Raw genomic sequence first — 27,745 nt, 5'->3', positions numbered from 1 at the left:
TATTAACAGATACATTTCTATGGTAGAGATTCTGTCCTACCTCAGTAACACCACCAACAGATACATTTCTATGGTAGTGATTCTGTTCTACCTTAGTAACACCACTAACAGATACATTTCTATGGTAGAGATTCTGTCCTACCTCAGTAACACCACTAACAGATACATTTCTATGGTAGTGATTCTGTCCTACCTTAGTAACACCACCAACAGATACATTTCTATGGTAGTGATTCTGTCCTACCTTAGTAACACCACCAACAGATACATTTCTATGGTAGTGATTCTGTTCTACCTTAGTAACACCACTAACAGATACATTTCTATGGTAGTGATTCTGTCCTACCTTAGTAACACCACCAACAGATACATTTCTATGGTAGTGATTCTGTCCTACCTTAGTAACACCACCAACAGACACATTTTTATGGTAGTGATTCTGTCCTTCCTTAGTAACACCACCAACAGATACATTTCTATGGTAGTGATTCTTTTCTACCTTAGTAACACCACTAACAGATACATTTCTATGGTAGTGATTCTGTCCTACCTTAGTAACACCACCAACAGACACATTTCTATGGTAGTGATTCTGTCCTACCTTAGTAACACCACCAACAGACACATTTCTATGGTAGTGATTCTGTCCTACCTTAGTAACACCACCAACAGACACATTTCTATGGTAGTGATTCTGTCCTACCATACACCTAAATCTCCATCTTTTACTTGGACACCTTTATAAGTAGCCTCTAGTGGTATTGAATATTCCACTGATAGGTACAAAGATCATAAAGAGTACATGAAGTTGTATTTTAGTTTTATTTCAGTTGTCAAACAGAAATAAGTAACAATACATTAAAACATAAAACTACAAATTTTAAATTAGTTCCAGAAACTTCTAATAAACATGTTCCTAAGAAAAATACAAATTTCAATTCATGTAAATTACTTTGGATAAAAAGTTTGTGTTAATTCAAAGAAGCCAAAATGAAGATCTACTATCACATAGCAACACAATCTTATTTCTTTTGTAACTGGTTTACAGAACTTATTTTAAAATATAATACATGACACCATTGTGCAAACTAATGATACACACAATATTGGACATTCATTCTTTTCCCATAAGTAACTGAGTACAAAGAGTCATTTGTCCAGTTTGTGGAAACTTGACTTTCATAATATTACACCTTTTAAAAAAATATAAATGTTTTTTTTTCATTATTTTTTGTTTTAATGTAAAGGAATCTCACTTATGAATATAAAAATTTAATTAAAAATATATCAAACTGAAAAAAAATATCTATAAATTCTTAATTAATTACATCACTGCAAAAGTGGGAACCACTACAGTTTATACAGTGCAAGTCCAACTGACACTCAATTATTGCAGTGTTTGGTACCACAAGAAGAACATGTTAACACTCTTGCTATAGACAGATCAAAGTCCAGATGTCATGATTTTTTTTAGGGAATTACATTCAAAATTTAATTAAACTATTTGACTATCATTATATATGAATTAATTTGGTGTCAAAATGTATTTACTAAATCAAACATTAATACCACATAAAGTTTAAGCTTTTAATTTTATATTGCAGTATTTTAAAAATCCTGTTTTGTCTAGTATGTGAATTGTAAAATTTGTTCTCACAGAACTTCCCTGTTTAATTTATTTAACACCCTTCTAAAAAGTGCAGAATTTAATGTAAGTTACTCATTATAATACACATATTACTCAGGAAAAGTATACTTTTTATCACTTTCAAATTTATTTATCTACAGAGCCACAAACTAGAAAATCAGATTAATTTGCAAGTTCACCTGTTACATTCCATCTTTCACAAAGTGCTAATAGTCCTTTCTGACATTATACTGTATTATTCATAACTATTAGAAAGTCAAAAGTTTAATCTGTCAAATAACATGTAATACTATGTTGTTTTCAGTACCAGATATTGTCTATGTTTTCATTCAGTTTAAAATTTATTCTCACAGTAATCACATCAACAAGTTCAGATGAACTTTTAAAGGCTGTTATTACAAAGAAAGCTAATAAATTATCAGTTATTTTGCATGTTATTATTCTGTGTTATTATGTGCATTATTTGACTACATAAAATATTATTTAGTTTAGTACTACCAATAGTATAAAAACAAAGGTATCAAGTTTCCTTAATGGTTAACAGTAAGCAAAAAAAAAGAAAAAAAAGACCCAGGTAAGTACTGTATTTTTTGTTTTTATGTGTATTATTTATTATTATAGAAGTATCTAACAAGTAAAAATTAGAAACGTATTAGGTTAGATTAGGTAAAGAAAAATAAATAAATATTCTTCATAAGGTTCACTGGGTGTTTTTAACCTTCTGTGGTGGGATTATTAATTAGACACAATTGAAAGGGCAACAAAAAGAAATTTAAGCAGTAATGGATGCACACTGTTATGAGCTTATGCTGTTTAATATAAACAGTCATAGTTTCTTGTTTCAGTTTGTTGTAATTCATGAAAGACAAAGTGACAATTTAGATTTATTTCATTTTCTTTTAAGGTAGTGACAAGGTTAGTAAATTGACTGAATACACACAGAGGTAGGATACAGAAAATAACAAATAAAATATAAAGATTACTAAATAAAAACATTTGGTATTTATTTAGGGGGTGTTAAGAGAGTAAACAACTAAAATTTGACAACTTTCAGGTAAAAAGTATTTTTAATCCAAACATGAAAATCAATTTGCATTCAGAGCAGTCAACACTCTGATTTCATATATTCACAGAGTAATTTTTAATAAAAATATGGAATTAAAAATTCTGACTCTGGGTGCACAAAAGATTTGAAGCATTTAATGAAATCTTCACAAAACTTTGCAAGATATCAGTCAATGTTACAAAACATATTCAACATTATTATACATAAACTATGATGATTGCTTTGTGATCATAAACTTGGTTGATTCAGTTGAGCCTGTAGCAAGAGTTTAAGAATCATGAAGAGGTGTATGAATGTGTCCAAATTGCTGAAATGGGAAAAGTCTAAGAAAGTTAAGAATACAGAACACCAGTTTACAGTTCAGGTGACCTGCTTTAATGGTATCAGGTGAAGGTGACAATGTACATGTCAGAATGTTAGTAAGCTGTGTTATTCCAGTAGAAACTCCATGGCTGGAAACACCAAAGAGAATCTCTGACATGGGGGACATAAAGCAAATTCTTCCCAATAATCACTGCTTTTGAGGAATTTTAAATAGTATGGGAGGTATCCTCAGTAGGCATATTCCTGATAAAGTTTACTCTCAAGAGAAATTTCAATCAAAATGACTCCAGGTTGTAGCTACTTGACCAACTTAGGAGAGCCAGCAAGCCCATCTAATCATTTCTGTCCTATAGAACTTACTATCAATGAATGAAAATCAGAAAGGAAGGCCCAGGAATAGTTAGAGATTGTGATTTTTGAAAAATTTTTCAATCACGGTCATTTTCCAATTATTATTATTTTCTTATTTTAATCTGATTATCATATTTTGTATTATACATTAAAAAAAACAACAGAAATATTCAATATCCACTGACCTCACCCACCATGGAGTCTTACAGAAATAATTATTAACCTATGAAATATTATGATTAAAATGAGATAAGGCCAGGAACAATTCAGAAACTTAGATTATTTTTACAAATGCCAAAATGGAAATGGCTATAAACAAAAGAAAATTATCTACAGGATAAATGAGAATGAATCATGTGATTTAAGTAATATAATTTAAGCCTCAGCACTTTGGAATACGTGTAAGACCACTTTCAAATTACTGATCCATGTGTAATAAAAAACAAGCAGTTCAAACTTACCAGTGATATGAGCAATTTTTCTATTTATTCATTCTATATTGGTTACTCCAATCTTCATATATGTCATCAATGTAGTTATCATAATTCACCAGATGTCTGTACACCCTAGACTAAAAAAGTATTGAGGCTATGCCAAGTGCAATATGACCTTGTTCCAAAAAAACACTGAGAAAAATAGTTAAAGAATGTAAAAATGCCAATATAAATAACTTATAATGTTACGATAATTGGTTTCATCACTGAATAATAAAGCAGAACATATCTTCTACTAAACAAAAATATAGTTTTATCTTTCAAAAACAATTTAGTATATGTTCCTGCATAAAACAAGACAGAACTGAATACATAAATGAGCAGTAATATGGAAGATGTTCTTATTTTGGTTTCCACAAGTCATTTAGAAGTTCATATATTGTTCAGTCTATACACTGGACACACTGTTTAAATCCACTTTTAACACATGTCTATGCCAAAACTTTTTAAAGTGCGCTGTCCAACATAGTATTTATTAAGTGTCTTATGTTGATCTAGTGACAGTTTCTGATAGAAGAAAAAAGTACCACATAGAGAATACATGGACACTGAAAAAATAAAATAAAAATGGAAATATACATTTTGTAGGATTTTTCAAATGCAATAAGCAAATTGTACGACAGACAAAAATGTTTTATTCTTCATATGAGCATCATTTTCTACTACTACTTGTTAGAGAGACATCATCATTTTACAGATACACCTTAATCTTACAAAACTGAACTATTACAACCTAAAGAATACCATAAAAAGTTAAAGATTTATAATGTGTCATGAGAAGGTAAAGTTGATGCCTTATCATCCTATGACTTACACATATGGTATTAAAAAATACTAACAAATTCTTTACTATTTCTAATATGTCTAACTTTTGAAAAAAGTACTGAACATGTAAGTTGTACATTAATGAAAACAGGTATATAAAATATCTATCAAACATGGTTTTATTTTTTAATTTCCAGTGTACTGATAAAGTTGAAAGCCAACTTCTCTAAATTCTATTGATATCTTCTGGTTGTTCATCTTTCAGATTGATAAGTATTATGTCTAGGCACTTATAGATGCATATAATTGTAGTACATAAAACCTATAACTCAGGTAAAAATCTAAACTTTTATAGTTAAAATGGAATTCCAAAGTTACAACACAATGCTCAAGTAGTTAAACGTTTTACTCCAAAAGTTACACAAAATGCCCAAGTAATTAATAGATTTTACATCAAGTTGCTCTAGAATGGCCAAGTAGTTAACAGTTTTATTCTCAATGTTATTGCAGAATGGCAAAGTAGTTAATATCTTTATTCTATTTTTGCCTACATCACTTACATGACATCTTGTTTTCTGTTATTTTTGAAACTTTTATCATATGTGAGATTGCCTTCCACCAATCAATGTGTTCAAGTACCTGATAAAACAACCTTTTTCTCATTCATGTTTGAGATGTCTTACTAACCAACAAGGGAACGATTCATGTTCTGTCAGTTCTACATGCATGATAATTGTAGTTTCAAATACATTTCTGTACACCAAGCAGAAAGAATTCCCCCACATAGAAAAAGAGGTTCAAAAGAGAAAAGGAGGTGCCACTTATATCCAGAACAAAGAAGGACATTACAAAAATACAGAGTAGGGTCTTAGTTCACCATCCTTGCTAAAAAAATAAAAAAGGTTTTCTGGTTAACAAAGACAAAACAAAGGCTGGGCTGACTTTTGTAATCTTATAAAAAAAGAACTGACATAAAGACATCTCAAATTTCACACTGGATCAGGAAAGATGAAAAAACTGAAGTCTCAAAAAAATCATTCTAATAATCAAAGTAAAAGAAATGTATCACACAGAATGAGAACTAGTAACTGGGATCTGAATCAAGAGCAATGGCCATTGGTAAACCCAGTGCTATGTAAAGAAATGAAATAACTATTGTGTGAGTAGATTCTTCTTTCTCTTTGATTATTAAATGGCAATCAGGTAAGATGCTTGATCGAAAGACAAAAGGAGATATATTCTTAAAACATAGGTTATGAAAACTAGTTTCCAATTAGCAACTTATATAATACACTAAAATGTAGTCACAGGAGGGTATCATAACCTAACCTTAGAAGTAAACGACAAAATAAAATGCCAATGTATTACACGCAGTGTGAACAAAATAATATGATTAGAAGACTTGTAGGTATCAAAGAGAACTATACTAACACTACTTCACCCAGCTGAGCTGGAAAAGACGACATTTTTCAGAAAGAACCAAAATTCCACAATATAATTACCCCAAGATATCACTATTACACTTGTTTTGACTTTGATTCACTAGAATGAGGCTTAAAAAGATGTAACCTTTCCTCAAATGATTACATCTTGATCAAGGCAAGGAGGTCAACCAACTAATCATATCTGGTTTTTTTACTGCAAGTAAATTTACAAACAAATAAATCATGTATTACGATATTCATCATGTCAGTGTGAAAATTTAAACAGTTTGAAACATTAAAAAAGCAGCTGGGGTAAATGTCAGTAAAACAGTACATCTAAAAGCAATAAAGTGTTTGTTTAAATGTGGACATTCTGAAACAATGTACAAGACCATGCTTCAAACAATTGAACAACTATGATTAAAATATAAAATGTGGCTAAGCTAAATATCTTATTACAAACCAATAAACTCTCATTGTGAACATAAACAAACAGAGGAGACAGTAAGGATTAGGAAATCAAGGTTAACATTGCAGATGCTTAAGGAAGGCTCCCAATGACCAGAACATAAGTTAGAAAGTCTTTTCTCATTACACAAGAGGAAAATAATTCCTCTAAAAGTTAGTCATAAGACTTATTCTTCTCTCTTGGGAAAGAAAAAATAAAAGGAATAATATCACAAAGACAGGAATTTCACAACAGTTATTGCCTGCTTATCAAGAGGCAGAAATATTTTCCAATATTACATGCCATAAAGAATCATAAGTAACAATAAATGCATTCCTTTACCAAAGGATGTGAAATCAGAGCAAACATTAAACACTGAGTTGTCAATGATAAGGGGCATAAATGAATTAATAAAAGAAGCATATACTTCTACAAATATATATTCTGACAGAACCAAAAATAGAAGGTGGGTTAAGAGTAGACCTACTGAAAGTTCATTAAGTTCTCAATAAACACCGCTTGAATAAGCAGATAAAAACAAATGGAAAAATACTGGCAGTAATGGGTAGACAGTACAATCAAGTTTCTATCAATTCTCTGTAAGGAGAAGAAAACCAGTATCTTCTGGTTCATCACACTACTAATATCAATCATTTATCTTATCTGCTGGTTCAGTATGTTGAGAAGAAACACAATGACAAGACAAAAAGTCAACTTATTAGAAGCACTGATAAAGCAAAAAATAACAGCTTCAAAGTAACAATAGGGAGCATGTTCTTCTGAGCATGCACACTTAAGTAATTGCTTTCCAATGACAAAGGAGAAATCTGTAATCTCAGGAAAGCTTGAATACATGCAACAAGTGAAAGATGAAAGAAAGATACTAGCAGTATATTTGTGTTTATATGAAAGCATAGAAATCTATATAAACATGTTATTTTACTATAACGCACCACATAATTATTATTGATATTATTTACACTAAGTAGTTTAAAATAATGGTACAGAATCAAGACACAAATTTCAATGAAGCCTGTTAATACAAATAACTATTAAAGTTTAAAAAGAGAATAATGCCTTATGAACAATATTAACTTGGAGGATTTTTAGAATTTGCATGAATTGTTCTAAATAATTATATTAAAAAAACTAATAAATAAAAATAAAGTTATAATCTTTACTACATTTATAGTAGCTTGAAATTCCAAAATTATAAGAATAATTTTAGCAACTAATTTACAATTCTAACAAACCTTAAAAGGAATTTTCTTTTGTAAGTAGACTATTTAATGTAGATTAATTTTATATTTACATTATAATGAGCAGTAACTTTCTCACTATTATAAATTGTAGTAGTAAATACAATAAAAAAAATTATGTAATTGCATCTCTGTAACATGCAACATTTATGATCTTCTGAGGAAAAATTATTAAAATAATTAGCAATATTCAGAAATTAAATCATAATTAACATTACTCACAATTACAAGGCATGCATTATCAAAGTTTTCCTAAATTTTCTCAGCCATTTTTAAAGCTACTGCATTTGGACTGGTAAGGAAGAAAGCCAGACTTTAAAACATAGTAATTATATATATATATATATATACACAAAAACATACATCAAGGCTAATTATGTCTCATAAATATCATTTGGGACTCTTTAAAATTAATTATCACTGTTTTATAACACAATAACAATTTAATATTATTACTAGTTTAAAGGAAATCTCTTAAAATGTTAAACAATTTTATTACAATATATGAACATCAGTAACTGGTCTTATAAAATAATAATATATACATCAAGTAACTAGCTGTAGTTTAATTAAATGTAACTTAATACAATATTTAACAATTATTATTACAATTTTTCTGTGTAAAACTATGAGGTGTAAATTCGGCATGTATTACCTAGAAATATGATAACACCTTAACAGATAATTTGCTTTTACTTTCTTACACCTCTAACAATAAAAGCATTCAGCTGCTTGAAATAATAAATATGATTATACATTTAAAAACAGCTGGTATGGGAAGAGAAAGCACTAAACCACCTGCTTTCTGAAGTACAGGCAAATAAAATTTTGACAGAATTTATATGAATATTAAAAAAAATGTTCCAATTCAAGAAATGCTTTGTTTGTAATAAATATTTGCAATTTTTTTTAGAATATCAGTCATGCAAAATACCTATGACTGCTCTTGAAAGTTTAAATCTCTGTGAAGGACAACAGAACTGCATGCACACTTTATCATAAAAATATCCATGCTTGAATAATGGATATAAATTAATTCAGTATGGACACACAGATGATTGTCATTCACAATATATTATAAAATGGAACATCATTAGTATACACTGTGGTTAGTAAAACATTTATAACAGGTAGTAGGAAACAAGAAAATATTAACTACTACATCTGGAAGATTTTACTTAGCATCATCAGGTACAAAGTACCAATGAGTGTTATAGAAAATATAACAGTTTAAAAGTAAACTAATATAATGATTTTATAATCTTATTTATTCACTTCACTTTGGGCATTCTGTCTTTTATAACTCCGAGTGATAGTTTATGTATTAATAGTGTAAATTTCATTTATAAAATTCAGGAATCAATGGCCCATCCATAAACTGCTAGTTTACCTTATTCTTATCCTGTGCATCAAATGATATACACAGGACATATCGTTAAAGCAGCTGAGTATCGTATGTGATATTTAGCTACATAGGAAGTGTGATCAAAGGGTTCTAAGACTTCACTTTATTCCAAAGGATAATGTATATAATCAGTATTTGTGCTATCCCATTCAAAGTAATCTTCCCCCAGCTGATACACAATTGTTTCAACGTCCCTGTCATTTTCGGAAGCAATTCTGGAAGTCTTCAACTGTTATGTGACTAAATTCTGCATTCACATTATTATGGATAGTTGGAATGTCATCAGATCTCTTTACTTTCAACTTAATTTTGAATTTTGGGAACAGGGAAAAAAATCACATGGGGCAACATTGAGAGAACACAGGGGGTGAGTGTGTTATCACAGGAATTTTATTTTTTGTCTAAAATTCTTGAACATATGCAGTAGTGTGTGAATTCAAGTTGTCATGATGAAGATGCATGTAGAGTTTTTCAGTTAAAATTGACAGACACGATCCAAAGAAAATGTCCAGTCCATTAGCAATTTCGTGGATAGTTAACAGTTGATCACTTCGATTTTTTTTTTCACCTTAGCGACTGTTTCATCAGAGGATGATGTCGATGATTGCCCAGAACATGGGCCATCTTTGACCAATTTCTCGCCATTTTGAAGCATTTATATACTAATAAATGACAGCCTTAATTAAGCAGTCATCACCAAAGGCAATTCTTGACATTTAGAGGATTTCTGTTCCTCCTTTACCATTTTTCACACAAAACTTCATGCAAACATGTTGCTCTTCATTTTTGCTCATTTTTATTATGACAGGGGCAAGAGATAGTCTGTCTTTGAACACATTTTCGCAACGTGAGTATAACATCTTGAGAAACTGCTTGTTTGTGGGGTAAACCACTATTTGTACTTTGTACACTCTTCAATGAAGCTCACTGACTCTGTACTGGCACCTGTAACAGAAGTCCTACAACTTTTTGAATAGACCTCATATATCTTACTCATAGCTAATGCTCATGAATGTAGCAATAGCAACTGTTTGTTTTGGTTACAGCATTAGAAAAGAGCTTCATGTTGGTAATGCATATGGCACTTAAAACAAATGTGAATGATGGTAAGTTACATTCACACAGCAGGAAATGTAACATTGGATGTTATTGCTAAAAGTCTATTTCACTCTCCTTTAATAATACTGGAAGAATGTGCTACCTCATATTTACTTGGGCAAGTAGTCAAATAAAATCCATTAAATGAGCTAAAATATGGAAAGAGTTCAAACAAATATTTCTCTACAAAGCATGCTAAACATTATAAATGTACACTTCTTAAGAATATTCAAGTACCTTGATGTACAGTATCCAAAACCATAACACTCAAAATGATAAAAAACATGTAGTACTTACAAAAATTAACAACCATGTGATTTTTTATAATCTTTTTTACATATTTGTAAATTCTACCCATGTGAGGTTTACTATAAATTACTACTAACTTTCAAAAAAATATATCAGGAATAAAGCATTAATAAAAACAGTGGCAAAGAATTTAATTCCTTAAAGGTTAAAAAAAAGTCGAAAAAGAGCCACAGCCTTTAATTTAACACAAACAGTCAAGGATTTACTGGAGTTCTGAAAAATTGAACAGACATTAAAGATATACTCGATTTCTCAAATGACTTGGGTAAATCCATAATAATGGGATTGCACATCAAAGGATCTTTTACATTTCCAATGATATTCCTATAAATATCTGTATTATATAATCTATTACCTGAAGCATTATTTATATATGTACAAACAACTTTCTTGTGAAATATAACATTCAAATGGTTAGGATACATCTTTAAGAATAGAAAATGCAGTAACACATTTACACACAGAACGACATGCACCTTGTACAGCTAGTTCTCATTACTAACCACCCCATTGTTTGTCATTTGAAAATAAATGAACTTTATTCCCATAGTTGGTCAGTTTGACCGACCTTGTAACCACTTTGAACTCACAAATTTCCATATTATAACATTTGATATAGCATATGTATCTTCACAACATTTTCCAAGCATTTAGTAGACATTAAATCTTCTGTAAACACACAGTCATATTTGTAATGCAAGCTGTTTACTAAAATTTTGACAGTGAATATATGGAGTATTTTTGTTACTATTCTGAAAACAAAGAGATATTCAAGTTAAGATTAAAATACTTTTTGTAATAGAAATCCCAAATTTTATGTGAATAATCTCTAAAAGTTTATATTTTATGTGTTATTTTCTTCTCCCTAATCCTGTATAGTTTTACAAGGTTGACCACTTTGACTGAACTCGTCAATTTCTTCACTATGGAAAACCAACTTGGACTAAAAGTGAAATTGATAAATAACTGCAAAGAGAATAATAAAATACATCATCTGATAGATTAAAACCTTGGCTTTCCATTGGTTAAAATAATATAGTATTAAAAGTAAGAGAAAACTGTAGGAAATTTCTGAAAAAGATCATGTGAAAATTGGGCATGACAAGATTCGTCTGATTTTCTATTTAAATGGTCTGTAACTAAACAAGATTAAAGTGTATAAAAATTATGCTTTGCCTGGTTGAGAATGATAATACAGTGAGTAATTTACATTAAATTTCATACATTTAGGAGAGGGTGATAAAGAAACTATAAAAGAGTGGTTATCTGGAGAATTTGTCCAATTGCACAATAATTATAATAATGTGTACAGTTTGTCTAACTCTATGATAACTTTGCAGAAATGTGATAAAGTGTCTTTGTTATTTTAAACACAACACTCAATCGTGCTCTATGTTGGTTTAACTGTTTCAAAGTGCCAATCCTGTCTTAATTATGACCTCTAAATACCTTGCAAGTGAGAGTGTTGCACAAGTAAAGTGGTGAATATAAACCTGAAAATTATACAAAGTTTCTGGCTGAAGGATGTGTGATAGACATAGCATGTGATTTTTGATTGTATCAACCATGGTGAGATCTGTGGTAAAAAAAGAAAGTTCTTAAAAGTGCCAGATAAAATATTATTTAAATGAGTGTAACTAAAGTTCCGAGAACAAAACAGGAATGTAATGGAGTGAATGAATAAATGAGAGCCACATGGATCGAGTATTAAAAACCAGTAATATATGCCCTTCAGTATGAGAATCATTATTGACAAGGCATTGAGCAGGAAGACAGTGACAGTTCTTCTGTAAGCCATAATTGGTTTGACCACTTAAAACATCACAATGACTTGCACAGCTTCAAAATTTTAGGTGAGGTAGCAAGTGCAGACCAACAGGCAGTGGAGGAATTCCATGGCATTCTTGTCTTTCACATGGATGAGACAGATGTTGTTTTTTTCTGGAAGTGAATACCTTCTCGTAGATTTGCATTTGAGAAAAAGATTGCACCAGGATTTAAGGCAGGTAATAATTTTATGACACTTTTGCTTGAAGGAAACACAGTTGATGATTTCAAATTAGAACCCTTGCTAGTTTATCATTTTGAAAATCATCAAGCAATGAAAGGCTACATCAAGGCAAACCTGCCTGTAATTTGGCATTCAAACCAAAAACCATGGGTTACTCAAGAGTGGTTTGTGATTTTTGCCCAGCTATTAAGCAGTATTGTGAGTTATGACCTTAATTTTAATGTCCAGGAGTAACAATGCTCCTAGTTATCCACGGCACCTTAACAATGGAAACTGATGTTGAAGATGTGTTTTTTCTACCCAGGAAAGTGAACATCATCTTCAAGGTGTACCACCTGCATCATACATTTTCAAAGCCCATCAAGGAAACTAATGGTGAAGAAGACATTTCCTCAGTTATACCATTATGAAGGCAGTGAAAAACAACAGACAGTCATAAAGGAAGTTAATGGAAAGAACTGTGGCCTGACTGGGTAAATGACTATTAGTTTTGAACCTGATATGCCTCAGTTTTTAATTCAAGAAAAGTATTTTTTAATATTAATGTGAAAATCACTTTGCACTTGGACCAGTCAACATTCTGCCTCCATATATTCCTGGAAAAATGTTTACTAAAAGCTTGACAAATTTCATAGATATACAAAATATGTTAAAAGTTATACTACTGAAACTCTGATGGTAACTCCAGGGTCATGAGGTCAGTGTAATCTGTAGAGTATGTAATGAAAGAGTAAAAATAAGTTCTTTTAAGTTATTTAATATCTTGAACTTAACATTTCATAAATTTGATCCATTTTTTCTTCAGGCAAAACAAAAGTAGATATCCAAAGATGTCAACATTTTTTCATGTATCATCAATGAAAAACACTGTACCTTCAATTTACACAAAAAATGTCAGCCTAATGTATTATGCCTGAAAATCATAACTTAAATGTTGGTAATTTCTGTTACTCTGATAATACCCAACTATTTTAAGTTCTTTAAGCTTACAGTAATAGTTTACCTGTTCAACTCAAATAACAAAGCACATGAATTAATAGCTATAAATTAATTAGTTTTATACTTGTACCAAGTATGTAAAACAATTTAAAGGAATCCATACATATTTTTAGCTATGAATAAACATTTTAGCTAGGTAAAATCTTGCTAAATGTTTTAGTTGTCTATGACATTTCATTTTTTATTAAAATAAAATACTGGCATGTTTATAAGGTCTGGATGTTCAAACGTATAACCAATACTGCTTGGACTGAAGCTTTTCAGATCTAACATAGTACAGAAACTGTTTATTAACATTAATTAACACATAAAGAGACTTCTAGTTACAATGATACCAATTCTAGGTCACACTGATCACTGTGACAAAATATTCTCCTATAATTTCTATTGGAGACCTTAATTAATTTTCACAAAAGCATAACAAAGTAAAATTGACACATCCTAAAAAATTACATTCATAATCATACATTGATGGACTGTAAAACAAAGAAATATTGTCCAATAATTCTGTTGCAGCACAGGATTGAAAGGCAAAAGTGATTGTTTACTTATGAATGTACATAAGGCTATGAGCTTACAAGAGAACTTTATGTCTCCTTAAGAACTGTTTGTTACAGATATACATTATTCCTATCCTTACCTGTATGAACAAAAGTTCATCCTTGATACGATCATGCACCATTAAGATAGTTAATGAATTACTAGAAACCTTATGACGAGACAAAACAATGACTATAAAAACTCAAATGTTGTTTTGTAATATAACATTCAATTTCAGAGCACTAAGGGACCTCTTTGTCCATTTTTGCTGTTCTTTCCACTAAATCAAACTTTAAAATTAAAACAAAATAGCTAGCTCTTACTATTATTCAAATGTTTAACAAGTCTTTCCTTACACTCTGTTATATATACTACATTCATCAAAAAGTCAACCCAATCCAAAGATTAACCACTCTTTTAGAGAAATAAAACTGACTTAAGATGACTCTCACTCTGCCAAAATTTGTGTCCTCTAGTCCCACCACTAAGTATAAATAAAAGGACTATACACCAACATTATTAATCTCCCTAACAACTGTGAACACCTCATTTAGATTTAATCTAATTTTTCTTTCAGATACCTTGATCTATACTCACATAACTTTTTTATCTCAGGTATTATTGCACAAGCCATCAATTGAACTATTTACTTACTAAGGTAAGAAGTTCAAGACTAAACATAATACTAATGTTGCATTATAAAACAATGAAAATACTGATGCAGTGTAAAGAATACATTTCAGTGAAAATGATTCTAGTTATTGTAAACACTTAGAGTCAAATGATAACCAATAAAACTATCCAACAGAGTTCACTTTAAGATTAAAAAATGAACTTATGACACAATACTGAGCTGATGATGTTTAAAACACTGCTTCTTGATATTAAAACTAAAGATAAAACAGGATTTTTGTTTTGAATGCATTAACTGTGAAATAAAAAGGTCATCACAAGAGGCAACATAGCTCACTACTACTTAGTTTTATTTAATCACAAGAGGCAACATAGCTCACTACTACTTAGTTTTATTTAATCACAAGAGGCAACATAGCTCACTACTACTTAGTTTTATTTAATCACAAGAGGCAACATAGCTCACTACTACTTAGTTTTATTTAATCACAAGAGGCAACATAGCTCACTACTACTTAGTTTTATTTAATCACAAGAGACAACATAGCTCACTACTACTTAGTTTTATTTAATCTCTAGAAGAAAAAACATCCTAAGCAGAAAGCTGCCATAAAAAACTAATTTAACAAAACAAATGTTGCTCCAATAAGAATCATTTTGCCATCTTCAGCTATTTTAATGTATTTTTTTTGTGTTTGTGTAGAATATGCAGAGTTTGAAGTGATTTGTTAACTCATGGTGCCAATTGTTTATACAGAAATATTATGAAAATACTAAATTTTAGGAGCATAATGTCACATTTATTATAAAACCTCAATCACTGAATATTCACAATTACAAACTGGCATGCAGAAGGCTTCAAAAAACTTAATTATTACTTCAACACAACTATATAACTGAGATTACATATTCAGCTCTATATGCTGTTCAACATGATTTAAGCCTAATAATCTATCATATGTAAATGATATATGTACTACTTCTTCTAGCTTCTAAACCACTAAACTTTCAAACAACGAGAAAGTTAATTCATTACTGGCAATTGCATGTGTGTGTATAGTTCATTTACTACAATTTGATTTTGTTAAGTTACACTCAATAACTCAAGTTGCTAAAACCCATGAGAATTATATTTGAATCAGGCATACATGTTGTAAACTTAAACTGTTGATGGGTTTGAGTTTTTGCATGACTGTTAAGGTTTCAACAATTGTACAATCATTAATTGTTTTAGGATTTCATCACAAATGCTTGTGAAACTTGAATAATGCAAAAATAAATACATTTTTTCAAGTAGTAAATTATTTAATAATGTAAAATACAACTTTTTAAATTGAAATAAAAGACATGTATAATACTATATTCTTCTATCTACTATATATTTTAAAGGTATTAAGACCAAATTTTCATAAAGCTAACATGTTGCAAGTATATGTTATCAGCTTGACATCTTACATTATTGAGCTAATCTATTATTTCTTGGCACTTATATATGATGTTAAAATAATATGTAACACACATTGTAAAAATGGGTATATGTTTAATATACTCCAGAAAGTTGACTACATATTTTGATATTACAATGTCATTACCAAGAGTGAACTGCAAGATTACTCTTTTAACAATGAATAATGGGATTGACTGTTACATTATAATGCTCTCACAGCTGAAACAGCAAACATATTATACATCAGGTTTTGATCCCACATAATGAAAACTGGTGACAATAAGCTATTACTGGTTTGTATATTAAAAAGTGACAGTGGCACAGCTAAAAACTAATTTTTAACCCTACTTAAAAAAGCACAGATGCATGTTGATTTTTAGAAAGAATTAATGTAGGAAGTTAGTAATAATAGCCATGCCGTTTAGCTAGTAAATAATAGCTATGATAATTATAACAATATATAATTTTTTAAACCAACTTCAACAAACATAGGAACATGTTGAATTTGGGAAATTTTAACTATAATAATGTGTCATGGAAAACTAGCATACAAGTAAATCTGAAAACTATGAAGAATTTAGATTCACTGAATATGTAAGAGATAACTACATGCTTTACCAACCAATAAGGCACTATTTTGGTCATAAGCAGAGTACAGTTGACTATATTTTTATAAACAAGGAAAATATAATCTATAATATTAAGTGCTACAGTTCTCTTGATTAAAGCAACCATTCTGTACTTAGGTGTGATTTTATTTATTATATGGATACTTCAAAAATAAAATGTCATATTACAGGAGTAATTATAAAGAAATGAAAAAGTAACATACTGATTAGAAGGAATTGTTTAGTAATAGTGATGAAAATGTACACATGAAATGGAACATATTTAAGACAAAAAATAAAAATTAAATTAAAGAATTAAAGCCCAATACAAGAATTGGGAGAAAGCAAATATAAGAGAAAAACAAGAAGAAATACAGTTGAAACATAAATAAGGTCAGAGTCATCATACAAAAATTACCAAGAGATAAGGAGTGGAGCATAACCACTGCTGTTGGCCCATCTTGGCTGTTCCATCTTCTGAACTAAACAATTAATAAATAAATTTTAAAAAAACAACTAAGGACAGTCCTTATCATTTATACTTATCAAAACTTCTCTTAAGCTCGTTTATATTTGCTACTCCACATCATCTAAATTGCCAACCAGCCTGTTAGAAAAATAAAACTGCCTTAAGGTGACTCATACCTTGTCTACATTTATATCTGCATCCTCTAGTTCTGCTATTCTTTCTGTTAAATACGAAAAAATATAATGCATCATCATTATGAATTACCTTTATAATCTTAAACATCTCAATCATATCCCCTCTAACTCTTCTTTTTTTCATGAGGAAACAATTTGAGGGATTTCAATCTCTCCTTGTATGACAACCCCTCCCTTCCAAGCACCATTCTAGTAACCCTTCTCTGAACTCTTTTTAACAATGCAATTTCTTTCCTAAGGTAAGGAACCCAAGTCTGAATGCAGTATTCCAAATATGGCCTAACCAGTGACTTATACAATGAAATCATAACGACTTGTATTCAATTTTTCTGTAGTTATGACCTAAAATCCTAATTTTCCTACCTCTAACAATAGCACACTCCTTGGATGGCTTTAGAGACTGATCAACCATGACACCATAATCCCTTTCATTCATTACACTGTTAAGGTTATTCCCATCCAAACTATACTTATAATTCAAATTATGATAACATACATGCTTTATCTTGCATTTATTATAATTAAAACTCATTTCCCATTTATTTGCTCAACTCAATAAATGATCTAAATATTTTAGTAAATCAGCATCCTCTTCACAGCTAGCAACACCCAAGACCTTAATATCATTTACAAATTTAAATAATTTATTGACCATTCTTTAATCTACATTAATGATGTAAAGAAAAAAGAACAAATGTTCTAAGACTGAGCCCTGAGGTACCCCACTTGAGACATTAATCCAGTTTAACTGAACTCCATTTGTAACAACCCTCTGCTTTCACCCATCGCCACTCTTCTATCCAATTTGATAACTTATCCCCACACTTATAGATAAAAATTTTTACAAGCCTTTTATGCACTACCTTGTCAAATGCTTTCTGAAAATCTAGATACACCAAATCTACACTCTTACCCTCATCTACATAAGTAGTAAAATTTTCAAACAATGTGAAAATATCTGTAAGACCAGATTTTTCATTAGTGAAACTATGTTGTTGACTCATTCAAAAACCAGGAAAAAAACTAAGGTCTATACTATGTAAAAACTACACTGACAAACACCACACCAACATTATTTATAAAATACAATGTGATAACTGCCACGACTTCTATATTGAGAAACAAGTAGAAAAATGGAAACCACATTCAAAGAACACAAAAGTCACCTTCACAGTAAGAATTAAGCCTATCCTTATAACTAATTCTGTACTCATTTCCTATACTAAACTTTTCTCTGCCTCTTATAAATTTTGTATTTAGTTTTCCTGGCCCTTGCCACTATCTAGTCTTAGTTTAAAACATTCTTTTATAGCTGAGTTACGATCTATGGTAAACTATCTTATTTAAATGTAAACCATCCATTCCAGAAAGCTACTTTCTTCCACTGAATTGATCCCAGAAGTCCAACCAGCAATATGTGAAGTCAAAAACAGTTTGTTTATCATTTTATCATAGTCTTGCCATGGTACACACTGGTGTAACTAAGAGTTAGGACTTATGTACAAGGAAAATCAAGTTGAATCAAAATCTGTGCTCATTTTTAGACACACTCTCTTGCTACAAGACTGGTTTAATTTACCAACCTCATAATCATTTTGTACTCATGCATTTTACAGTGTAACATTAACCCTTTGGATTTATCTGACATGACATTTACAGCTACTTGATGTAACAAGCAGATTTATTCAACGGTGTCACCAAATATTTCTCAATGATGTAGCAATCAGAATACTTACATATCCATAAATTTTCCCACCTTTGCATTGTGTGTACATGCATCACTGAGCAAAAGTGCAACTAGCAAATTTGGATATTGAAAAAGTACTAAAAAAGGTCAAATTCTAAATTTCATTTTAAGTGGATAACTGACACATTTTGAGATCCCACCTGTAATTTAATTATACATTTAAAGAGTTAAATTTTATTATTGAAAGTCACGTAGGTACAATCTATATCTCACTTTATTATACCTACATATTTGTTTGAATTATTTTTGGCACTGCCGTCACTATATTATTTTACATATGCAAAATGTTTTTTTCATGAACTGATTTGTGACATCATTATGTGTGATGAAAATGAAAAGGCTGAAATGATGTCAAATTATTTCAAATGGACCTAATGAATCTTCTAATATTGAATAAAGACAATGATACTGAGTTAGGTAACATTAACTGAAGATATTGTACTGAATAAATTACATGAACTAAATATAACAATCATTTGAGCATTGTATCACTCATCTCCAGAGTTTTGAAACAAATGAAGGAAATATTTATCAAACCATTCACTTAAACAAATCAGAAAATATAAAATTAATGACGAATTACAGAGCAGTCAACTTCAGACTTGTCTGTAAAATTTTTGAATTAAATAAAAATGAAAGTATTTTTGCCCACTTTTTAAAGATTATTCAGTAAAAAGCAATTTGAAATCATTAACTGTTACTATAAAACTTTACAGGTATTGTATATGATGGAAGATTGTTGTTAGGCATCAGACAACAGTGTACTGATTTAACAAAGGCCTTTGACAAGGTAACACACTTGAAATAATTTAGTAATGTGAAAAGCTTTGGGACTGGATACAGCGTTACTGGCTAATAAAAAAAACAGTGGGCATACATGAATGATATTTTGTCCATGTCAATGTATCTAGTGAAATTCCTGAAGGAAATGTGTTTGGTCCTGGTTTATTTGTTATTTAGACCAAAGACTTCCAATATATTATAAACCATTCATATGCATATATTATTGATGAAAATACCATGACTTTCTTGATTATAAATAACATTAATAACTTGACAAATTAGATAGCTGCAAACTTTAATAAAATGGTCTAATATTTGGTTGTTAAAATTTCATTAGGAAAATGTAAACTTTTATCGCTTGGAAAATACTAAATCAGCAAATTCTAACTACATTGATAATCATGAACTAGCACATTAAAAAGAAAAATACCTTGGTGTTACTGTTAATGGAATTATCACTTGAATATCATATGCAACAATATTTTTAACAGATTTAACAGCAAAATGCTTCCTTCCAAGGAGTGTTTTTACAGACAAGTGAAAAAAATGTTATTATACTTGCACAAAAATATTTTAAGACCTAACATGGAGTGTATGCTAATTATGTTCAAAGTCCTCATAAAGTAAGGGATATAGAAACTCTTGAAAATATTAAACAAAGGGCTACTAGGCTTGTACCATCACTTCTTAATTCAAGTTACAAGAATAGGTTAAGAAAGTTGAAATTACCAAGTTTAGAATACAGAAGATTAAGAATAATAACGAAAATCTTGCAAACAGTTTACTGTATGTGAGAGAAGAGAAAAGCTCTGGACTTTGACACAGCAATCACTGAAAACAATACCTGAAGCCATAGCAAAAGTATGCTTGAAGAAAACAAACAAGAACATAGGAAAATACTTTCTTTTCTTTTCTTTTATTAATATAGAATAATTCATACATGGAATTCAGTCATCAGCTTCTAGTATCTTAGCACTTGAAATTAACTGCATATTCAATAAAAGTATAAATAACTCATCTACGATTGCTGAGACACCACAGATGATGTTTGTGGTCCCATACACAGGCTTGAGGATCACCTAATTAAAACATTGTACATGGATACTAAATCAGTCCATTGAACACCCATGGTATAGGTCAACATTCTCAGAAGTCTGTTGATGGTTTCATGCCAAAAGTTCAAAATATTTCTTCTACAGGCCTACTTTAGGAATTAACCACAAATCAATGTACAATTTGTAATTATCTAAGTTAAAATGTACTATGTCCAAAAATATTCAATAATAAATCTGAACTGATGTTTTTTAAACTACTAGTGGGATTAGCGGTAGTGCTGGTATCAGTAATGACAGCATTCACAGTGAACCGTGCAACAAATGAAATGTATTGAGTAAATTGTAAATGAAGTGTTTTAAGTTACAAGTTGTAGCTTAGTTTCTGTATAGGCCTACTATCACTAGTTCCTCTAAATTTTAAAATTAAATTTGAAGAAACTAAACAAATTATGCAGTACCATAACAAAATTAAACGTTATGATTAGACTTATAATACAATACTGTGCAAAAGTGTTAGGGCAGTGACAAAAATTAGACTTCACGCTACTTTCAAAGAACAGTGGAAAATAAATCACAAGTGAAACATCAAAATTTGATTAATACTCATATTTATTACAGCAGAAACTCAGTGGAAGTGCTTCAGTTTAGAAAACAGTTAATATTTCATTCCCTTTTTGCTTCAATAACTGCAGTCTTTCACACATTGTTGCAACATATTTATTCAGTGTTCTTTGGGATTTTACACCAAATGTCTCTAATATACTCTCATAAACTTTCTTCAGAAGTAATTTTTGATCTATCAAATCCCAGATCTGCTCAATTGAGTTGAGACTAGGGCTTTGTGGGGGTCATTGCATCATTTGAATGACTCCAGCAGCTTTTTTCTTAGCTAAGTAATTTCTGAATAGGTTAGCTGAGTGTTTGGGGTAATTATATTCTTGGTAATAGAATCCTCTACCAAGAATATGAAAACAGCTGGATATACCATGACAGATCAGTATCTGATGGTACTTGCACTGGTGCATTATTCTATCTAGTTAGCAAATATCTCCTGTTGCCTCAGTAGGAAAAAAAAAAAAAGACTCCCAAATCATCACACTGCCCTTCACATGCTTCATTTTAGGTGCTATGCATTAAGGTGTCTTTTACTTTTCTTTGGTCAGATGTACAACTTGTGCTTTGAACCAAATATTTCAAACTTGCATAACACCCTTTTCCAATCATCAACAATCCATGTTTTGTACCTTTTAGCAAATTTTAGTCTCTTAACAATATTTGAAGATCAAAGTAAATGTTGTTTAATTGATACACAACCAGATATTCCATTCTCATTGAATCTTCTTGATATTGTAGATCTCGATATTTTTCTGTCATTTGGTACATGGTCACTTATCTCATGTTTGAGATTAGTGGCAGTCTTCCTTCTGTCCCAAAGGCTGCATTAACAAAGATACTTAATATCAGTATCATTGAGTTTAGATGTTCTGCCTATTCCTTTTCAAATTTACCTGTCTTGGTATCATAATCTAGGGTGTACTTGACAGTGTTTGGGGAGCATTTCAAATCTGCATCAGTTTGTTGGAGAGCCAACCAGCACCATATGAAGCTTTTATGTAAACTTTCTGCTCCACTGACATTTCTGTATGTTTTTGGTGCCATGACTTGACACCAAAACTTAATATATAGTGTTAAACACTGACTTTATCGAGGTTCATTTATGGGGTGCTATTAAATTGATTTATTCTAACATACACCATAACCACATGTTAGATCCTTGCTAGCTTCTTTCTATATAGCTCAGACACTGCATGGGGTACCATGACAGTTATTTCATACCCCAAATTTGATCAATATATTCATTCAAGCAGAACCTTTATGACATGCCTTTTAATGGGAATTCTACAAAACGACAAGTATTCTCACCCTGGTTCATTCAGTTGACAACAGTAATCAGTGAAGCATCACCATAGTGTTGTAATTTACACTGTGTAATAGAATGAAAGAATTAGCACCATAAAATGGAAAGAATGACAAAATATTCTTTTGTCCTAACACTTTGGTACAGTAGTACTATAAGCAACATAATTATTCAAACACAAATGCTCAGAACAATATACTATTAATTAATAATACAACCTCAAAAGTTTCATATATATTATATACTTATATATTTCTGTGTGTATGTGTACAGACACACACACATAGAAAAGCTTATATGCTATGACAAACGTGTGTAGGTACAAATTTAAAACTCACAAACTACTAAACAAAATTTCTTTAAGTGTCTTTAAAGTGTTAACTGCAGACCACACAGACTTGGAATTTACAAAAAGAATTCTATTCATTAAACACAATCTCCCTCAGCTTGGATAGTAACTTTTCTCTCATTTTAATAATTTCTCACCAGTTATACGGATATCAACTAATTCACTTAGTATGGATCTAAATTACAATCAAGTTCTAACTAATTTTTAAAATTCTCCTGTTCTTCGAGTCTTAAGATTATTCCTACACATTTATAATTGCAGTATATCAGCTTTTATTTAGCATTCAAATAATAATTTGTAGTTGTGGTCTCTTGTTCTGTAAGAATTTGCTCAAGATAGAATGTGTGTATATTTTGAAACATTCAAGAAACTTTTTTGTTTTAACTTTTGAACCTTTTTCCCATATACGAAAAAACATTATGCAGTACTAATGCAAAAATGTGTAAGGTTACAATGGCATATGATTTCGTTAACCTTTCAATGGATTCAGTAGATAGGGATCAAAGCTTAAAGACAATGGGGCAATACTCATAAGACAGCTACAGACATTTAATATTAAAATGTTTCAAACTATACAAATTCCATATTCAGTAAACTATATTAAACAAAGTAAAATAAGATACAAATATTTCTAGGTTTACAAGGTTCAAACATTATACTAAGGAACTAAAATGCATGTTTTCTGGGCGGGTGTAGGGCACAAAACAACGCTGTTTCTGAGTGCCTTGCTGACAGTTAATTTATACTTAGTGGCTTGATACTTAGCGCTACAAATATGTTAATGCTGATGAGCTGCAATTATACTACTAATAATAACTTCAGAAGTATATATGTATATCTGTGCATATATATATGTGCGTGTGTGTATATTTATTTTGTACTACTTTGTATCCAGTATTTTGAATTTCGTCGTCAGCTTGTAACAAAACATAGCCGTTGATCGACACCACAAAACTCTTCAGAAGATAATAATACTTTAACTATTTATTTTTGTCAGTACAAGTTTTGTTCATGTCGTCTAATCGTGCTTTAACTTGTTGAAGGCAAATCATTCTCATAATTTACTATTAGTATTACTTATTCTCTTACTTAGTTGAAGTCGCACAAGAGGTGATCGTTGCTCATCAGTTGTGAAACTTTGGACTGCCGGATATTTAGAATTTGAAATTGAAAAGTCGTTTGCGGACCTATCTGCATAACTACTGTTATAACATAAATGTTAGACCTAAATTAATATAAAAAGAAAAGTGTATACATGCCCTCTTTTATGTGTTCTCTTCTGCTACGAATATACTGCTTACCACATAGTGAGGTTATTTCATTATGTATAACAATATATTACAGTACAACCTAATTTCAACTATCTTGAGTTTAACTATGCAACTTGAAAAACGCGTCTATTAACAGATATTTATAATTTAAAATACTATAGTATAAAGGTAACTGACATTGTACAAAATTAAAATTGTGTAGGGCCCGACATGGCCAAGCGTGTTAAGGCGTGCGACTCGTAATCTGAGGGTCGCGGGTTCGCATTCCCGTCGCGCCAAACATGCTCGCCCTTTCAGCCGTGTGGGCGTTATAATTTTACAGTCAATCCCACTATTCGTTGGTAAAAGAGTAGCTCCAGAGTTGGCGGTGGGTGGTGATGACTAGCTGCCTTCCCTCTGGTCTTAGTAAACTACTAAATTAGGGACGGCTAGCACAGATAGCCCTCGAGTAGCTTTGTGCGAAATTCAAAAAAAAATAAAAATAAAATTGTGGTCAAAACACTGCTGTTTTTGTCATAGCTGTACACGATTCCTCTCTTCAACGAAATATAGAAATTTTATAGATTTAGTAACGTTCTTACCGCGCGAAGATAGATTTAAAAGCTCAGGAAGAGAACATGCTTAGCTCTTTATCTTTTGAAGTAAATGGTTTTTTTGCTAAGGTAGAAAAAAATTATTGTTGTTACTTTGAAACGAATTACTTAAAGATTTTATTTGTTGTTTAAAACACACGAAGTATTCTCCACCATCATCCTCGGTGCTAGAAAATAATGAAAAACTCGCTTATATCACTATTTGTTGAACTTTTATCGCTGCCACTTTCCATCTTTATGGCGCGTGCGTGTTTTTTTTTTATAGCAAAACCACATCGAGCTATTTGCTTCATCGAAGGATTTTAGTCATTATTCCTTTTGTAGTTTCTTTCATAGCGTTCGAGCTAATCCAAATAATTTAAAACTATGAATGAAAAAATTAGCTGCGAGAACATGATCCTCATTGACAAAGGAAACTTAAAATCGCTTTTCAATTCCCAAATTAATAGCATCAAGAAATGGCTTGCACGTCTGGAGTGGTTTACCACAAAGATCTTTCAATTTTGTCAGACATGCAGTAAGTATTGATAGAAGTAGTCCCATATAGACCCTAGTTTCTCTTTGAAATAAATAAAGCGTGTGTGCTAGAGGTCGCATGATGATCGTTTTCTGTGATGGAGTTTATATCCAAAAGGTTGAAACAGGTGATGTCCAACTCATTACAAACTTTATTGACAGAATCCACTCTCTTCGTTATTATGCTCTCCGTATGAATGAACGCACTGTACATCTAATCCCATCGCTTAGCGCACAGAACAACTAAACAGTTACCCAACTCTTGCTGTATGAGATAAACTGCTACAGTGTTGCGGCTCTATTTGTTCCAAACCATCTGGGCCTTTGCAAAAATCGATTGGGACACTTTCTTGGATACATTGTCGTTGAAAGCCTTTTTATGTCACTGATTACTATTAAATTGACTGTATATGCTTAAAAATAAATCAAATCTCACTGAATTCTGTCTCACTATAATTATAGTGGCAGTTTTTATCATTTTCTTGTTCTTCATCATCTGGCTCGAGTGTGCTTTGCTTTGAGAGCACCTGCATCACTACTTATAGGTTAAGTCTTTGATTCAGTAGAGAAGATCCTACAAAAAAAACAACAAATAGTAATATATAAAACGATATTTACATGATCTATGGCATGGCTTAGTAGTACAATCTTGGTTAGATATTACTGTTTTGGCATAATACAATGATAATAATTAAATTAATGACCTTATCTCATTTGGAACAGATAAAATATTCTAAACTGAATTTTCCCACATAATTTAAGCTAATTTCTGTTTTCTGATACCCGATTAGCCGATCGTTGTTTCTTTGATTTAGTTAGGCTTGAAGACTCATCATTGAGACAATGCCTCTTTGGTGTCTTAATGTCTTTACAATTGTTGGTTACCCACAGATTCGTCTGGAATTTGGATCTTTCTTTCATTCTTGTATTATTTAGAGTTCTTATTCCATATGAGCTTTTGTTTCAGTCAGTGGAAATACTTCTTTTCAAGTTACACTTTAAAAAACAATTGTCTTATAACTTATTTCAACAATTCTGTTTAACTATTTTGTGCTAAATTTTGAATTATTCCAGCCTATCGTCAATGTAAGCTGATATTTCAATATTTACTAATTTCAATGAGACCATAATTCCAAGGTGTCCTCTTGAGTTGTATATCTGCACCTTTAATGGGTTCTCGTTCTACCGACAACCGCAGAACTTCCTTTAAATACACGTGCTTTGCTTCAACCTAAATTTCAAATTACATTTCAACTAATCCACTGGCCTGGCATGGCCAAGCGCGTAAGGCGTGCGACTCGTAATCCGAGGGTCGCGGGTTCGCGCCCGCATCGCGCTAAACATGCTCGCCCTCCCAGCCGTGGGGGGTGTATAATGTGACGGTCAATCCCACTATTCGTTGGTAAAAGAGTAGCCCAAGAGTTGGCGGTGGGTGGTGATGACTAGCTGCCTTCCCTCTAGTCTTACACTGCTAAATTAGGGACGGCTAGCACAAATAGCCCTCGAGTAGCTTTGTGCGAAATTCCAAAACAAAACAAACTAATCCACTATTTCACAAAGACACCAACCAGGTAAAACAATTAAGCAAGCCTGTCCAAATCTTCTGTAATTTTAGCTAAAGTTTCTTCTTTATCCTGTTCTGTAACGTTCCTTTAAATACTTCCTTTTTAGCGTATCCCTCTTCAAACTCGTTGGACAAGGCAGCTACTAATACTACATAGTTATTAAACTCCTAGCTGGAAGGTTAATTTCATCAAATTCTTTCCTTTAAATGGACACAAAAATACATACAACGTTATTCATTATTCCCTCGTTAATGCTGGAAATTATCTTGAAATGACTTTCGTATGACTTCCATGGCACCTTTTCACCATAGTCCATTTATTTTTATTTACCAACACTGAACTAGCCAGCTAATTTATGAAACTTGATTTAATAGTGTCATGGCTAGAGTAGTCCAGGAAGGTCCTGCAGTCAAAGATGGTACAACATTACTGGTAATAGGCAGTTTATTTGTTTGT

At 31.2% G+C, this 27,745-nt stretch overlaps 1 long non-coding RNA gene across 2 annotated transcripts in view; it reads right to left on the bottom strand.

Annotated features, from left to right (window-relative positions):
- Window positions 1-24,753, bottom strand: part of LOC143230955 (uncharacterized) — a 29,109-nt gene extending 4,356 nt beyond the window's left edge. The window contains exons 1-4 of one of the 2 annotated variants that reach the window (XR_013016705.1): window positions 24,434-24,753; window positions 17,248-17,311; window positions 3,851-3,960; window positions 809-3,021 (exon numbers count right to left, since the gene is read on the bottom strand). This is a non-coding gene — a long non-coding RNA (uncharacterized LOC143230955). Of the gene's footprint in view, window positions 1-808; window positions 3,022-3,850; window positions 3,961-17,247; window positions 17,312-24,433 lie in introns of those variants that run through there. The other variant, XR_013016706.1, reaches the window with a different exon arrangement.
- Window positions 24,754-27,745: the final 2,992 nt, after the last annotated feature.

The sequence above is a fragment of the Tachypleus tridentatus genome, chromosome 10 (genome assembly GCF_004210375.1).
Source record: "Tachypleus tridentatus isolate NWPU-2018 chromosome 10, ASM421037v1, whole genome shotgun sequence".
Taxonomy (NCBI): domain Eukaryota; kingdom Metazoa; phylum Arthropoda; class Merostomata; order Xiphosura; family Limulidae; genus Tachypleus; species Tachypleus tridentatus.
Note: the sequence above shows the minus strand (reverse complement) of the source record. Positions and strands in the feature narration are given on the sequence as shown.